Here is a 16,230-nt window from a genome sequence, read left to right on the forward strand (position 1 = left end):
GCAGCAGCAGTCCGCTGCTTGAATCCACCAGTGTTGCAACAAACTTCCAGGCACTACCCCTGAGCTGGTGAGCGCGCCCCACCTACTGTAGACTCAGCCAAGCGACTTACCGGGTCGGAGAACCTAGTGAATGGCCATCAGCCCAGAGCAAACCTGTCAAGTCGGCTAACAGCCCCGATTGGTTGACCTATCCCTGTGAGAGAGCTGGTTCAGAAATTATGAGAACTGGAGCGCATTTACCCTGACATTGATCAGCTGCAAAGCGAGTTGTCCACTTTCTGCTTGAAGAGAATGAGCACCATCAACACCAATCTAGGAATTTCTTCTTTTTCTTTCCCCCTGGAAAGTAGAACTCAAGGAGACAATTGGAGTCCAAAGAATCCGAGTTGAGACCTGGGCTGAGGCACTGATTCATTTTTTCTTTTTCTTTTCTTTCTTTCTTTTCTTTTTCTTTCTTTCTTTCTTTTTTTTTTTTTAGATCTGGGAGAATGGGATCAATTTGCCTGTGTATTGCAGTAATTGTGAGTAGGTGCCTAGGAAGGTCTAAAAGGATTTATTCGGTGTCTGAAAAAGAAGACAGTGTATGGGCACATCATGGTTGCAGGCAGCCCCTTGAAGACTAGAAACCCCAAGAGGGCTTGCTTAGAAGCCACAGGCCATTACCTAATTCCACCACTACTAATTAAACCAGGGATATTTACAGTGTTCTTAGAAATCTCCCAGGCTCCATAACACTTTGCATTTGTATACAACATCCTTTTTAAGATAGGCCTGCAGGAGTTAGCAACCTGCTGAATCTTCAGTGTTGCTATTCATTGGAGGCTGTTTTTGTGCATGGTCCTGGTCAGCCTGTGGGAGGTAGAGGCCCCAAGTGGAAAATGAAATGAGGTGGGGGGGACAATCTGGAAAGAGTAGGAGAAAGGCCTCCATTTGGTTTCCAAAATTGAAAATCCTATCCACACAGCCTAGGGCAAGCCTGAGATTTCTTTATTTTTAAAAAACCAATGATAAGGAGTCCCTGATTTGTAGGTGTTCCACTGGACTTCATGGTAAGAAACTGAGCGGTGTTCCATTGAGTAGCAAGTATTGCTTGGTGGGGAAAGGGTAAATGAAGAGGAAGGTAAATGAAGGGAGGTAGATTGGGGAGGGGTAAAACGTCCCCACCTTTGTTTCTCAGGTTGCTGATCTTGTCTCCAGAGTCCTTGCTATTAGCACTGCCCTACTCTCCCTGCCCCCCCCCCCCCCAACAGAGCCTACCCTATTCTGAAATCCACTTCCTGGGAAGGAAATGGGTTCATGAGGAGACAGGATGCTTTTCCACTCCCATGGCACAGAGTTCTTGTGGAGCAGAAAGGGCGCGCACCACCCACACTAAAGGGCTGGAACGGGAGATTGGCCCACAGCACTTCCATTGGCAGAGGGAAGAAAATGGGACATGAGTTTTGCTGCTTCTCTGAACACGAGCTCCCTCTGCTTCTCTCTAGCAGTGAACGAAAGATCACCGATGTTGACAGACGTTTGGCCAACCAGACAGTACTATCAGGTAGTTATTAGGAATTACTGAATAAAAAACCTCCTCCCCTCCCCAGTGTTAAATAGGTTCCTGAAGGAAATTTGTTTTCCATTTTTGTTTTCCTTCTTCCTTGTACCCAAGGGATCTCCTTACCCAAGTGGTAGGGCTGAAACCTCTAAATGGCTGACTCTGTCGAATGTACAGGAAGTTTAAAATCTGTATATTGTTTTCAAGTTCAACCGACTGTACACATATTACAAAATATTGGTTTCCAGGCACTCCAATTCTTTACCTGTCTGGATTCAGACTGCCCTAGGGAGAAACAGAAGCTTGTAACAAAGACAGAATTATATAAAGCTTCAGGGAGACTAATGCAGAATAATGCAGAATTCTATGCAGAATAATTGGTAAACATGATAAACCAGCTTTAATTATAGTTTCTAACAGCTGATTCCAAAACTGTATCGTCACTACACCCAAAGAATGTCCAAAGAAAATAGCTTTCTTATTTTCTTTGATAAATGAAATGACCAGCAACTTGATGTGGGTGATATAAATAGTTGATGTGCTCTTTGTAGGTTCTGCTGCTAAAATGTCTTTTCTTGAACACTGATCACTGTAATGCCTTTCTCATCTCCCACACGCTGACCTTTCAAATAGAGATCTAAATCAATGGCTTTAATTTTTAAGCAATCTTTTCTATTTTTATCTGTTTAACCACTGTTTTCTAAATAATACAGAAAAGAAAAATATAATAATTATAGGTATGAATTTAAACCACCCTATTCTTCCAAGGGTCCAAGTCTTTCCCCCTTATTTCACTTATCCTAATTACAAATACTGCTATTCTTTTATTAAAAAAAATTTTTTTTATTATGTTATGTTAATCACCATACATTACATCATTAGTTTTTGATGTAGTGTTCCATGATTCATTGTTTGCGTATAACACCCAGTGCTCCATGCAGAACGTGCCCTCTTTAATGCCCAACACCAGGCTAACCCATCCCCCCACCCCCTCCCCTCTAGAACCCTCAGTTTGCTTCTCAGGGTCCATCATCTCTCCTGGTTCGTCTCCCCCTCCGACTTACTCCCCTTCATTCTTCCTCTCCTGCTATCTTCTTCTTTTTCTTTTTTCTTAACATATGTTGCATTATTTGTTTCAGAGGTACAGGTCTGTGATTCAACAGTCTTGCACAATTCACAGCGCTCACCATAGCACATACCCTCCCCAATGTCTATCACCCAGCCACCCCATCCCTCCCACCCCCCACCACTCCAGCAACCCTCAGTTTGTTTCCTGAGATTAAGAATTCCTCATATCAGTGAGGTCATATGATACATGTCTTTCTCTGATTGACTTATTTCACTCAGCATAACACCCTCCAGTTCCATCCACGTCGTTGAAAATGGCAAGATTTCACTCCTTTTGATGGCTGCATAATATTCCATTGTGTATATATACCACATCTTCTTTATCCATTCATCTGTCAATGGACATCTTGGTTCTTTCCACAGTTTGGCTATTATGGACATTGCTGCTATGAACATCGGGGTGCATGTACCCCTTCGGATTCCTACATTTGTATCTTTGGGGTAAATACTCAGTAGTAATATTGCTATTCTTTTAAATAAAGATGTTTTGCCCAAGACATGTCTCCAGAAGGTACTTCTCCAGAAGGCACTGCAAGTAACCATACCCTAAAAAAGAACTTTCCCTTCTTGTCTCTAAGCTCTCCTGGAGCTACTGCACACGGCACTTGGGTCTCCTTTCACGTCCCAGTAGAGAGGTGTGCTATATGAAATTATCACTCTCAGAGAAATGAGGATGGGGCCAGGTATTCCTGGGAGAACCACAGAGTAGAATAGGCACATGCTGGGTCCAAGTTGCATTCAGAAATTGTGACTTGGACCAGAGAGTGATGGGAAAGAGAAGACCTAACATGACAAATCAGCACTGACTGTTTTACTCTCCAACCTAACACTGGCTATTGGTTATTCTACTCTGGTCCTTTTGGTATTAACTCTAACTATAGTCCTATGGAACACATATTCTGCTTTTAGCTCTTCCAAGAATAGAAAAAGATAATTTTTATCTACCAGCAGGTGTTGGGGCATTTGCCAGGTGCTTCCCAGAGTGGCCCTCTTTTGTCTAAGTGTAGGAGGGACATGGAGAGTCAAGGTTGTCCTGTGCCTCACTCCTACAAATTTTTCCCTTCAGAACATCCTTCTGGCTTCCGAGGCATCACTGTTTCTGAAAACGAAGAGCACCTTTTTGAAAGAAAAAAGGGAATGAGACAAACTCTGTTTAGAGTATCTTTTCTTTCTTTTTCATGGTGTGGCATCTTTTATCTCCATTCATTCATTTAATTGTCCAATCAACATATATCTGGGCATATATCACGTGCTCGTTCTGTGCAAAGCTCTGTGGACAGAGCAGTGACTGTGGCATATGGGGTCCAGCCTTTATGGAACTGAGTCTCCTTGAAACTTGGCTTCTTTATCTGACGCTGTTACAATCTCTTCTCAGCCCCTGGAGTGAAGTTAAAGCAGTCGAAAGAACGCTGACATTTGGTAATGGCTTCAACGACCTATTGCTGCCTAACAAACCACCATAAGCTCTGTGCCTGAAGAGGACCACCACCCCTTCTTTGCTCACGCTTCTGCAATTTGGGAAGCGCACAGCTGGGCAGCTCTTCTGCCTTCCCATGACACAGCTGGGGTCAGACGTGTGGTCACCTCTAGCTGTCAGTTTGGCTGGGGCTGGAACAGCCAAGATGGCGGGCAGCATGATCGCTCATCATTCCGTGGGCCAGCCCGGGCTTCTTTATACTTTCTGTACAGCCTGGATCCCAAGAAAGAGAAAGCGGAAGCTACAAGGCTAGTGAAAGCCAGGGCTTGGAAGTCCCAGAACATCACTTTCCCTGTATTCTCCTGGCCAAAGGCAGTCACAGGGCCAGCCCAGACCCAAGGGGACAGGAAAGAGACCACACTCCCTAATGGAAGGAGTGTCTGGAATGAGAGGAGCTGTTGGCAGTCATATGGGGAAACACTCTATCATAAGCCACCCTTTGGCCACAACAATTCACACCCACACACCCACACACACAGACTTGCAGAATACACTCCCTCCCCCCAAATTGTCATTCTGTGTAGCACTGGCTCTAAGGGCCAGGATCTAATGGTAGACAGTAGGCGTGGCGGAGGCATTTTAGATGCTGCTCCTTTTCCTCTGGAGACCTGTGAGCTGAAAAGACGAGGTATAGACACAACATATGACGCTGAGACAGGGATAAGTTAAGTAAAACAGACACTTGTGTTCAAAGCGGGGGAGACAGAAGGCACAGAGCAGCCACCAGCCCTAGCAGTTCTGAAAGCCAGCTGAGCACTGTCACCCTCACTCTGGGAACCCAGACCGCCCCGCCATTAGGGGCTGGTTCTTCTCCCCAGGAGCTGCTTCCCAAACCACTGTTCCTGGCTCCCTACTCCGGGATGCAGGCTATGACTTTTGAGGCTTCCTTTTCCATAAGCCACTGACTGCCCTTTATGGTCCAATAGCTCTCTCAGCCTGGGTCCTGTCCACAGAAAGCTGGGGGCCCAATGGTTTTTTGTTTGTTTGTTTGTTTACATTTTGAACTCTCTCTTTCCCCTTTAGTTCAGGCTAGCAGTGGTTTCATCAATACAGTTGTCTTCAACATTTTGTGGATTTCCTATGAGTCTTAACGGAGTTTACTTCTTGCCTTCGACAACTCTGCCCACAAAGCAACATCTATAATTCTTCCAAGAACAAACTTCTGTCTACTTTAGGCCTTATCAAAGGAGATGCTGTTGGAATCCCCTGAAGAATCTTCTTAGGAGCCCTTTTGGCTAGATGAGAGGGTCTATGAAACAACATCTTAACATGTAGAGGCTTCAACATAGTCTTGATTGGATTTCTACCTCAAGGCCACATTCGAAAGGCAGGCCCCTGAGGCCATTTCTTCCTTTGAGACTATTGCTGACAACACAGAATCTCCAAGGCCCTATTTCCTCTACATTCTGCTTGAAAACGGAACAGTTCCTTTTTTAACACATCTCTCTCTCTCTCTCTCTCTCTAGTAACACCATCACACCTCACTACAAGAAGCCAACTGATATTCTGAACGTGCAGCTTGAAACTCCCCTTTGCCAGATCTACAAGTTCATTAGGTACATTTTCTGTCTTCTGTGTTTTACTGCTCACAAGGGATGCCAAACATTTTGCGACTACACAGCACCACTTCTCCAGCCTGCAATACAATTTTCTCACGACCCTCAGAGCCTCCACTAAGAGTCTCCTTCCCAGACCAAGGAGATACATCAACTAAATGCAAACGCAGGATCCTGGATTGGATTCTGAAACGGGAAAAGAACATTACCAGAAAAACTGGCAAAGTTCCTACACGGTCTGTGGTTTATGTCAATTTCCTGGTTTTGATCATTATTCTCTGGCTATGCAATTTATCACTATTCGGGCAGCTGGGTGAAGAACATGCATGAACTCTGTGCCAGTTTTGCAACTTTTGTGTAAGTCTAAAATTGTTTCAAAATAGAAATTTAAAAAAAAATAGTGAATTAAAAAAAAAGAGTTTCTTCTTCACCTCTCCAACCTCTACCCAATGCCTGCTCCCAAAGCCGGTGCCACGTGTCTTAGATTTTTTTAAGCCAACATCCAACTCCCAGACATCGATTTCCATTATTTATTATGCATAACACACTACCCCAAAGTGTGGCAGCTTGAAACAGCATGGACCATTTTCTTGCTCACATTCTGCACTATGGACAGTGTCACAGTGGTGACAGCTTATCTTTCCTTCGTGTTTGTTGGCTGGGGCAGCTTGACGGGGGCTGGGGGACCCGAGACGACTTCGAGCACAGGGCTAGTGGTTCAGCTGGAGTGGCTGAAATAGCGAGAGGCTGGGCCTGTCTCCCTCCAGAGGGTCTCATCCTCCAGAAACACGCTGCCTCCATGAGGCCTTCCTCTTCAGCACAGCTGTCAGTGTTCTTTACGTGGTGATTATCGTCCAAGAGAGCAAAAACTAAAGTTGCCAGGTATAGGCCCAAAACTGGAACAGCATCATTTTTGCCTCGTTCTATTGACCAAAGCAAGTAACGGAGGCTGTCAAGATTCCCGGGACAAGAAAGAGACTCTACCTCTCAGTAGTAAGCATGGAGAAAAATGGAGGAACCACTGGTGGTCCTCTCCTACCATGACCCCAGCCCACTCCCTTAGAAATGTCTTTTCAAAACAATCTTCCATGGTCAGTTCTTCCTGGAAGCTCTATCATTTTTTTTTTAAGATTTTATTTATTTATTTGACAGAAAGAGACACAGTGAGAGAGGGAACACAAGCAGGGGGAGTGGGAGAGGGAGAAGCAGGCTTCCCGCGGAGCACGGAGCCCGATGCGGGGCTGGATCATGAGCTGAGCTGAAGGCAGATGCTTAACGACTGCGCCACCCAGGTGCCCCTCTATCATTTTTTTAATAATTTTATTATGTTATGTTAATCACCATACAGTACATCATTAGTTTTTGGTGTAGTGTTCCATGATTCATTGTTTGTGCAAACACCCAGTGCTCCATACAATACGTGCCCTCTTTAATACCCATCACCAGGCTAACCCATCCCCCCACCCCCCACCCCTCTAGAATGCTCAGTTTGATTCCTGGAGCCCATAGTCTTTCATGGTTCATCTCCCCCTCTGATTTCCCCCCATTCATTTAAGAATCATTGCTATCAGGGCACCTGGGTGGCTTAGTCTGTTAAGCATCTGACTCTTGATTTCGGCTCAGGCTGTGATCTCAGGGTCTTGAGACCCAGCCCTGAGTTGGGCTCCATGCTCATTGGGGAGTCTGCTTGGGATTCTGTCCCTTTCCCCACTTGTGCTCTCTCTCTCAAATAAATAAATCTTTAAAAAAAAAAAAAGAAAGAATCATTGCTATCAGTTGACAATTTGATTAGCAACTATTTTGTTTGTTATCTATCTTGTTCCCTAATCCTATAATTTCTTCACTGGCTCTCTCATCCATGTTACATGCATATTTCTACTCCAGGATTAATGCATGCCACAAAATTATCCATCAAAATTCAGTGAAATAAAACAGAAGGGATAATACATATATCTGTGTTTGCATAAATCCATGGAAAATATCCAAGAGAATAAACAAGAGAGAAGATAACACTGCTTATCTCTGACTACAAGATGGGGAGGGAGGGCTTCAGAGGGAGGAGAATTTCTCTTTCCATATCTTTCTTTCTGTATGGGTTGAAGGTTCTTTACAATGATCCTTTAGTGTTTTCATAAGGTAAAAAAGTGACCTTGCCCAATAGAATTAAGTCTAAAAATCAACGAATGCCCATTATCAGAAAAATATCAAATAAACCAGGGAGAGAGCTCAACCCTGATTTCATTTTTAAATAAATGAGCATACTAAGGGAGTTCTAGCATTTAAGACTGAATGCCTGTTTGGGGTCCACTGCCACAGAAATACTTGAGAATATCTGTCATAAATGGCATCTAGTGTAGCTCATGGGTTGCACCTTACCCTGAGTACCCTCTCTCCCAAGATCAACTGCCTCCCCTAAATCTACTCTCTTTGTGCTATTGAATAACTTGCTGCCCAAAGAAAACATAAGAAACACTCATCTGGTATCACAGTACAACCACTATTCAAGGCAGGGGCAGGCTACTTCCGGATCCAGGAGTATAAGAGTTAGGAGAAACCTCAAAAGTCCCTTAGTTCACCAATCCCATTTTACACATGAACTGAAGCCCCAAGGGTTTATATGACCAGATTACGGAGCTACTCGGTGAGGGACCCTGCATTGCAGCCTAGGAAAATTCCCGCTATTCCATCTGTGAATAAAGATGGGAAGAAAACCTCATTTTGATAAAAACCCAAACAAGTTAATTAGAGAGAAATTTGGCTACAGATAGCTTTTAATACTGTTTTCAAGCCTTGAACAGAGGGGAATGAAGGGAACAAGAAGACTGCCTGAGGCCCCTAAATAGGGTCTAGAATAGGGGAAGACAAGGATAAGTAAGCAATACAATTACTGATGCTCACGCTCTTGCCCTGAAGTTGGACAATTCATTAGACCAGGGGATTAGGGTTCTAAAGATCAAATGTGAAAACACTTATGCTATGCGTTGCTAATTTGCTTCTCCTCCTCAGTGCTAGTAGATCATTGGGAGAGTATTTCCCAAGGAAATACTTGGGAATACTCAAGAGGCAGCCTTTATATGTGGCCTGAAAAAAAAAAAGGGAAGGGAATGCCGAACGCCGTTGGGAATAGAGGGAACACTGCCACCTGCTGACGAGCCAGAGACGGTGTAAATGGTGCACAGCATAGTCAACAGGGCAAGTCCAGAAGGACGCAACACCACCCAACGGGTCTCTTTGAAGTCTGAACAGGTCATTGCAGAGAGAAAGCTGAACTTTGGACTTCACCAGGCCAGTTTGCCCCAGAGAAGGGTTAGTTTGTTCCTGGTATGAGGGTAGGAGAGGCTGCATCCCTGCTTGCCTCTCTTCCACGAATATTGTCGCCTATTAGTTCTGAACTTTGCCCTAAAACCTAAACCTCAAAATAATAAAATATACTTGGCTGAGACTAGATAAAAGGGAATGGAGGGGAAAGAGCAATACAGGGAAGTTTATTTGAGTGACATGTTCATGTGGTTAAGAATTCCCAGTGGCTCACTAATATACTTCCCGAGATAAAGGTCTTTTTTTCCCCCTTTACTCTTCCCATTTCTTCCTCTTCTATTCTTTTCTCTTAAAGATTTTATTTTATTGGGTGCCTGGGTGGCTCAGTTGGTTAAGCGACTGCCTTCGGCTCAGGTCATGATCCTGGAGTCCCAGGATCGAGTCCTGCTTCAGGCTACCTGCTCAGGGGGGAGTCTGCTTCTCCCTCTGATACTCTCCCCTCTCATGCTTGCTTTCTCTCTCTCTCTCTCTCAAATAAATTAAATCTTTTTTAAAAAAGATTTTATTTTATTTTTAAAAGATTTTATTTGAGAGAGAGAGAGAGCAAGCTGGGGGAGGGGCAAGAGGGAGAGGGAGAATCTCAAGCAGACTCTGCACTGAGCGCAGAGCTGACGTGGGGCTCGATCTCATGACCCATGAGATCATGACCTGAGCAGAAACCAACAAGAGTCAGACGCTTAACCCACCGTGCCACCCAGGCACCCCAAGATTTTATTTTTTTAAGCAATCTCTACACCCAATATGGTGCTCATACCCACAACCCTGAGATCAAGAGTCGCATGCTCCACTGACTGAGCCAGCCAGGCGCCCCTTCCTCTTCTATTCTTATACAAATACACATACACTGAAAGGACAATTGCAAGAGAGGACTGGAAAAGGTGCTGATCCTTTGTGTACAGCCTCGGTTTTTCCACGCTGCCACAGACTGAATGTGTGTGTCCCCCGCCGCCCCGAAATCTTAGGTTGAAACTCACCCCCTGGTAATGGTATTAGGAGGTGGGCCTTTGGGAGGTGATCGGGTCATGAGCGTGGAGCCATTACGAATGGGACCGGTGCCCTTACGAATCTGAACTAGTAAGTTCAAAAGTTACTCTCATTGCGATTTATGGGAAAGAGGCCTGCCAGAGCTCCCGCCCCCTTCCACCACGCCAGGTGAGGCCACCTGTGGAAGACAGCCATCTCTGAATCAGGAAGTTCGCCCTCACCGGAAACCTCCTACTCACCTCTACATTTCAAGATTCTCCTTATTGGGGCACCTGGGGGGCTCAGTCGGTTGAGCGTCCAACTCTTGATCTTGGCTCAGGTCATGATCTCAGGGTTGTGAGATGGGTATGGAGCCTGCTTAAGATTCCCTCTCTCCCTCTGCAACCCCCACCCCCCCCCCACCGCCCCAACCGCACACACTCTCTCTCTCTCAAAAAAAAAAAAAAAATTCTCCTTATTAAGATACCGATATGGCTAGGAGACAGGTGGGAAGGTGACATTTACAGCACTGCCCAGTTACATGGCTCCAAGGCCCATACCTCCCATTGTATGTTATGGTATTGCTCTGTGCCTTTTGATTTTTCAACCACATGAATATGGTATCCTTAATTTACATTTAATATTTTAAACTTAACCTAGTGGGGCCCAGTGGAGGGGGGGCACTTTAATTTCCATGGTTCCACTTAATGACAAAATAAAGCACTTCTAGATCCTACCCATCATAGCCTTCTTGTTAAGGACGTCTTAGAATTAGTAAGTTCAAAAGGTACTCTCATTGCAATTTAGGTTTTTCTATCTTATAGCAACCTCAGAAAGAATACCATAGAAAAACGTAATGTTGTCAGATCTAGCTGAGGGAAATTTTATCTTTTCTAAATACAATAGGTAAACAGTTTTCTTTGGTGGATTTTTGCTAATTTGTTGTACTTAAGTATGTTGCATTTCTTTCTCTTTTTTTTAAGATTTTTATTTATTTAAGAGAGAGAGTGAGAGAGAGCATGAGAGGAGAGAGGGTCAGAAGGAGAACGAGACTCCCCGCTGAGCGTTTCTTAAAAGATATACAGGTTTGGGCGCCTGGGTGGCTCAGTGGGTTAAGTGGCTGCCTTTGGCTCAGGTCATAGTCTCAGGGTTCTGGGATCCAGCCCCACATCGGGCTCCCTGCTCAGCAGGGAGTCTGCTTCTCCCTCTCCCTGTGCCCCTCTCCCCTGTTTGTGCTCTCTCTCTCTATCAAATAAAATCTTTAAAAATATACATATATGTACAGGTTTTACATTTCAGGAAACCCAAGAGGAAAAGGAGAGCTGTAAACAGAAGGTCATGATACTTAACAACTAATCTGGGAATATTTCAAATCCTTAACATAAATTTTATGAAGCTGGGGAACTTGGGAGGAGGCAGGAAGTTAGTAGATAGAAACAGTCTATTTTTCTAAGGAGAAAACAAACAAACAAACAAACCCTTATTTTCTTAGCTCTAAAACTTAAGTCTTATCTGAAATGTCTTTCCTGGACGTAGTACCTTTGTCTTGGCTGCCTCCCAGGGTGCGGTCCCAGGCCATTGGCTGCTAGAGCTCATAGGGCCACCCTCTTCCTAGGTCACCTGTTGAAGCGAGTGGAAGGGAGGCCTTAATGAAGATCTACCTCATTATTAATGTGTCCTTACAGAGTTGCTAACTGTAATATATTTTATTGCTCCATTATTCGGTGTTTATATTTTTAAAATAACTTGTAACTGTAAAATAGGATTGTCTGCATTTCAAGTCCTGTTTATTTTACAATGTTGAGGTATTTGTCCTATAACTGGGCAAGCTTCTTATGATTTGAATTTGGCACATTAAATCTGTTTTTAAAGTAGAATTCACCTGCCTGAGGAGGACCGTTACTCTATTTTTGAAATGTATTGTCCCTTTTAACTATATCCAGAAATTTGCAAACCAGAAAGTTTTGCCCAAAGAATAAGCTATATGTTAGTAGCTCACTTACCTTGGCAGCTTACTTGACTGGGGTTTGCTTGGAGACGCTAGGTCAAGCAATCCTGACCTCTAGTTTGTTCTTCCAAACTGCGCAAAATATTTTTAATAACCTTCTCCTCTAGATATGTTTATTTTGCAATGTACAATTAAACGCATTTCTGCTTCAGGGCACAGAACACAAACCAAGTAGAGTGCTGTTTTTGTACCACCTTGGTTGATGGAGACTCAGGATGCCCTTTAAAAGAAAGAAAGTTACGAATGAAAATACTTTCAGAGGTTGTCCCAAAGCAAATTATAGAAATCAAATGTTTCCTAGAACTCTGGTGGATTACCACTCACTGGCCACCAGTTATTTAAATACAGGGATCATGGGCTTTTCCCAAAGTTAGAAAACTCCTATGAATCATATATGGGGATTCTCAGAGGGAACCTCTCCCGAGTCCTTGAGAAGCAGAGCAATGTCCTCAGCGACGTGGGTTTGGGGAAATGGGTCACACAGCGTAGGAGACTCTAACAATAGCAATTCTGCTGCTGGGGATAAACCTCAGAGTAGGAGTTTCAAACTGGAGAACGGAGGCACACAGATCGTTTTCAAGGGGATAATTCCAGATCTTTATCGTCCATGTCCGAACTACCTGAGAACCCATGGAGTCAAGCACCCCCGTGGTTCCTAATCCCTACCTCCCATTCATAGTGGCCCTGTCTCCCTCTTGAGAAGAGAAAGGCACACCTGTCTTCTCTATCTGAATGCTCAAGGATATGTTGCCCCAAAGGGTAAAAACCTACAAGAAACTAAAGAGACAATCCGAAATAATATCAACATTGAGAATCTGAGTGAGTCTACTGAATAACACACACTTTGAACATTAGTTTAACATTTCTTGTTTCCTAGTGAACTGAAGGAAGACCTAAGCAAACTGCCCACTGATAAATCATTAAAAATAACACCACTAAGTGATGTGGGGCATACAATGGGGAAAGCTTTCAAATAAATGAGTAACATCACTTACTCAATTTATTCCAACCGTCACCTACTTATTCATGTACGTGAATGATAGTCCTCGGGGTTTATAATATAAAAGCAAAAACTGGGCATAAACTGATGCTGAACCCATCTCCTAGAAATAAGTAAAATTCGTTCATGATACACAAACCGATTTCTTAAAGTTCCATTGATATTTTTTATGTTTCAATGTGATCAACATTTAAAAGCATTTAATTGGTCAATTATGAACTAAAAATAATGATAACTCAATTCAGAAAAACTGTTAACACTTTGGAGTATTGTGATCAAAGAAATTTAATGTAATTTAAGTTTATATATAAAATTTGTTAGAGAGAAATATGGTAACGTTATCAATAAAAAACACTCACACATAACACATATAATGTATGTTACATTCAAATAAAAGCCTGTGACAAGTAGAAAGTTCAAGTCCCAAAAGAAAAAGAAGTGACGTAGAATTTCCCACTATAGGAGACCTTGTTCATATCGTTAATGTGTGATGGATAACGGTGAGTATCAGATCACTATGGTATTTATACACCATTGGATACATTTAAGAATTCCACTTTTATTTTTTTAAAGATTTATTTATTTATTTGAGAGAGAGAGCCAGAGCTGGGGACCAGGGCAGGGGGACAGGGAGAGAAAGTATCAAGCAGATTCCCTGCTGAGCACAGAGCCAGACGCGGGGCTCGATCCCAAGACCCTGAGATCACGACCGGAACCAAAACCAAGAGTCGGATGCTTAACTGACTGAGCCACCCAGGTGCCCAAAGAATTCTACTTTTAAATGTTAATGTTTCCATTACAAGGAAATTAATTCCTTTGCAACTAAAAGTTATGATAAAAAGTTTGATTCCAATTCTAAAATGTGTAAGGAGGAAAAGTTTTTCCAAATTGTGGGATAAAATGTTTGAAGACCCCTACTCTACAGAAACTTTCATAGATGTCATACAAACACTTACATAGGGATGTTATAGCAATATTATTTGAAATAGCGAGAAGTTAGAACCTAAATGTCCATCAATATGGCTGAATAAAATGTGGTATTTTCATGCAACAGACTATGATATGCCAGGTTAATAGGAATAAATTAAATAAATTTATCAACAGGGAAGTATCTCGAGATTTACCAGACTCTAGTGAAACATGAGCCTCAGAATTACAGGGGGTTCATCTCTCTCTCTCCTTTCCTATCCTTCTCACAACAGAAAAACCAGTTGAGGAGGCAGGAGCTCCATAGGCTTGACCCTGGAGCAGAGAACTTTGAATGGGCGTGTAACGTGATTATATCACGGTTATGATCCTGAAGGCATCACAGTTGTCTGACGCATTTTAATGACTAACGCCCTGCCGGCAGTGGAGGGAGGGGGATTAAAAGGGCCAAAGAACAAATTAGAAGGAAAAGAATTTCCTCATCGTCTTTCTGAAATCTCTCTACTTGCCTGGGAAGAAGTAAGGGATGTGGGGTGGACAGAGGAATTATTAGTGATCTTGCAAATATCAAATGGTGAGATAGGCAGAAAGTGACTCCTGGCAAGAAATTCATTCTAGGATAATAAAATCCTAGTTCATGAGTTTGTTTCTGTGGGAATGCAAAATCCACAATGCCCACTAATAACAACTAAGTTCCTTGCCGAATTTCATTCCTCTCTTTCTGTTTAGAAAAATCTACTTAAATATTTGAATAGTTTCTCTTTTTTTAAAGATTTACTTATTTGAGAGCGAATGAGAGAGAGAGAGAGAGCACATGAGAGGGGGGAGGGTCCGAGGGAGAAGCAGACTCCCTGCCGAGGAGGAAGCCCGATGGGGGACTCATTCCTGGGGCTCCAGGATCATGACCTGAGCCGAAGGCAGTCTCGTAACCAACTGAGCCACCCAGGCGCCCCTGAATAGTTCCAAAAGTAAATCCTATTTTCCAACTGACCACAATATAAAATTAGTGACAACAAAAAATGGGGACAAGAGCAATAATGATACTATCCACCACCACTTATTATTACTAACATCTGTTGATAACATTTAGAACTATAGAAGGTCATTAAACAGCATATATAAGGTCTTGCGAAGACCTCTGGCATGTTTACATTTTCTCTCTTAGGTCTCTGCAAACATGCTTTTATAAGGACAGCCTGGGGTGAGTACTTACATATTATATACTACATAAATGATAAGGAATATTTATCGATAACATCCACTGTTAAGTGATCTACACAAATACATCTCCTGTATTTCTCACAACTTGACCCTATCCTCCTCTCTACCCCAAGCATTGACTGAAAAGTCATCCCTCTCTTGTGACATCTGAGGCTTGATGATCATTTCTGCAGCCTTCCACCTTCAGCAATTTGCTCCAGAAGGTTCCCAGTATGCTGCAAGTACTCTCCCAGAAGACCATGCCATCAGTTTCCTAGACACGCCCCACAGGTGCAAACCTCCACAGGGAAGCGGACTTCGCACCTTTGCCCCTTAGCAAAGCGGAGAAAGTGGAGAAAATGATGTCACTGGACTGACTGTATTCACTGACCCTCACAGTGTGTGTGTGAAAGCAGGGTTGTAGCCCTTTGTAGCCCTGGACATAAAATTAAACTGCACTGCCATTGCTGGCAAATATTTCCAACTTTTCACCGTGCTTAATAATGTCCTGTCATTCCATTCTTCACCTTGGGGCATGGAATGGAGCATTTCTTGAGTCAGACACTCTTGGTGTCCGTTTAGGCAAACACACTCAACCTGAGTCCCTTCTTGTCTTCCCTCTACACCGTTTTTCGCTGCCTCACCCTGAAAACAGATGTACTTACCCATGTATACTCAGACCATAAATTCCTTGAGCAGCTATTTGGCATGGAGGTTAAAAGCACAGTTTCCAGAGCCAGACGGTCTGCTTTCAAATTTTGCTCCGCCGCGTTCCAGTTGTGAGATCTTTGGCAAGCTGGTGCATCTCTCTGCAGGCCAGGGTTGTCCGGTGTCTAATGGGGACAGTACTAGTACTAACGGATGGGGCTGTTCTAAGGGTTAGGAGCGGAGCTATGCAGCACTCAGAACAAGCCTGGCATGTGGTAAACACTGTAGGAGTGTCCACTGTTAGCTGTCACGGAGGGAAGAGAGAGCTTCTGTTCCTTTGTTCTTGCCCAGCTGCCCCCTCCAACACCTTGCACGCTGTCTGCCATTTGGTAAGCTTTCAGTAAATGCTGAATGAGTGACGAATAATTATCAACATGTGCCAGATTGGAGATGGTAAGGAAACAA

At 43.4% G+C, this 16,230-nt stretch overlaps 1 long non-coding RNA gene across 6 annotated transcripts in view; it reads right to left on the reverse strand.

Moving 5' to 3' along the window:
• Nucleotides 1-3,816: 3,816 nt before the first annotated feature.
• LOC114210305 (uncharacterized) overlaps nt 3,817-16,230 on the reverse strand; it is a 29,806-nt gene continuing 17,392 nt past the window's right edge. For 4 of the 6 annotated variants that reach the window (XR_015767136.1, XR_015767135.1, XR_015767138.1 and 1 more), the window contains 3 exons: nt 11,986-12,210; nt 11,522-11,602; nt 3,817-6,624 (listed from right to left, as the gene is read on the reverse strand). This is a non-coding gene — a long non-coding RNA (uncharacterized LOC114210305). The remainder of the gene's footprint in view (nt 6,625-11,521; nt 11,603-11,985; nt 12,211-16,230) is intronic. The other 2 variants (XR_003609503.2, XR_015767139.1) reach the window with 2 other exon arrangements.

The sequence above is a fragment of the Eumetopias jubatus genome, unplaced genomic scaffold, assembly GCF_037043125.1.
Source record: "Eumetopias jubatus isolate StellerSeaLion01/CBP00866 unplaced genomic scaffold, mEumJub1_p1.0 scaffold_17, whole genome shotgun sequence".
NCBI classification, from domain to species: Eukaryota; Metazoa; Chordata; class Mammalia; order Carnivora; family Otariidae; genus Eumetopias; species Eumetopias jubatus.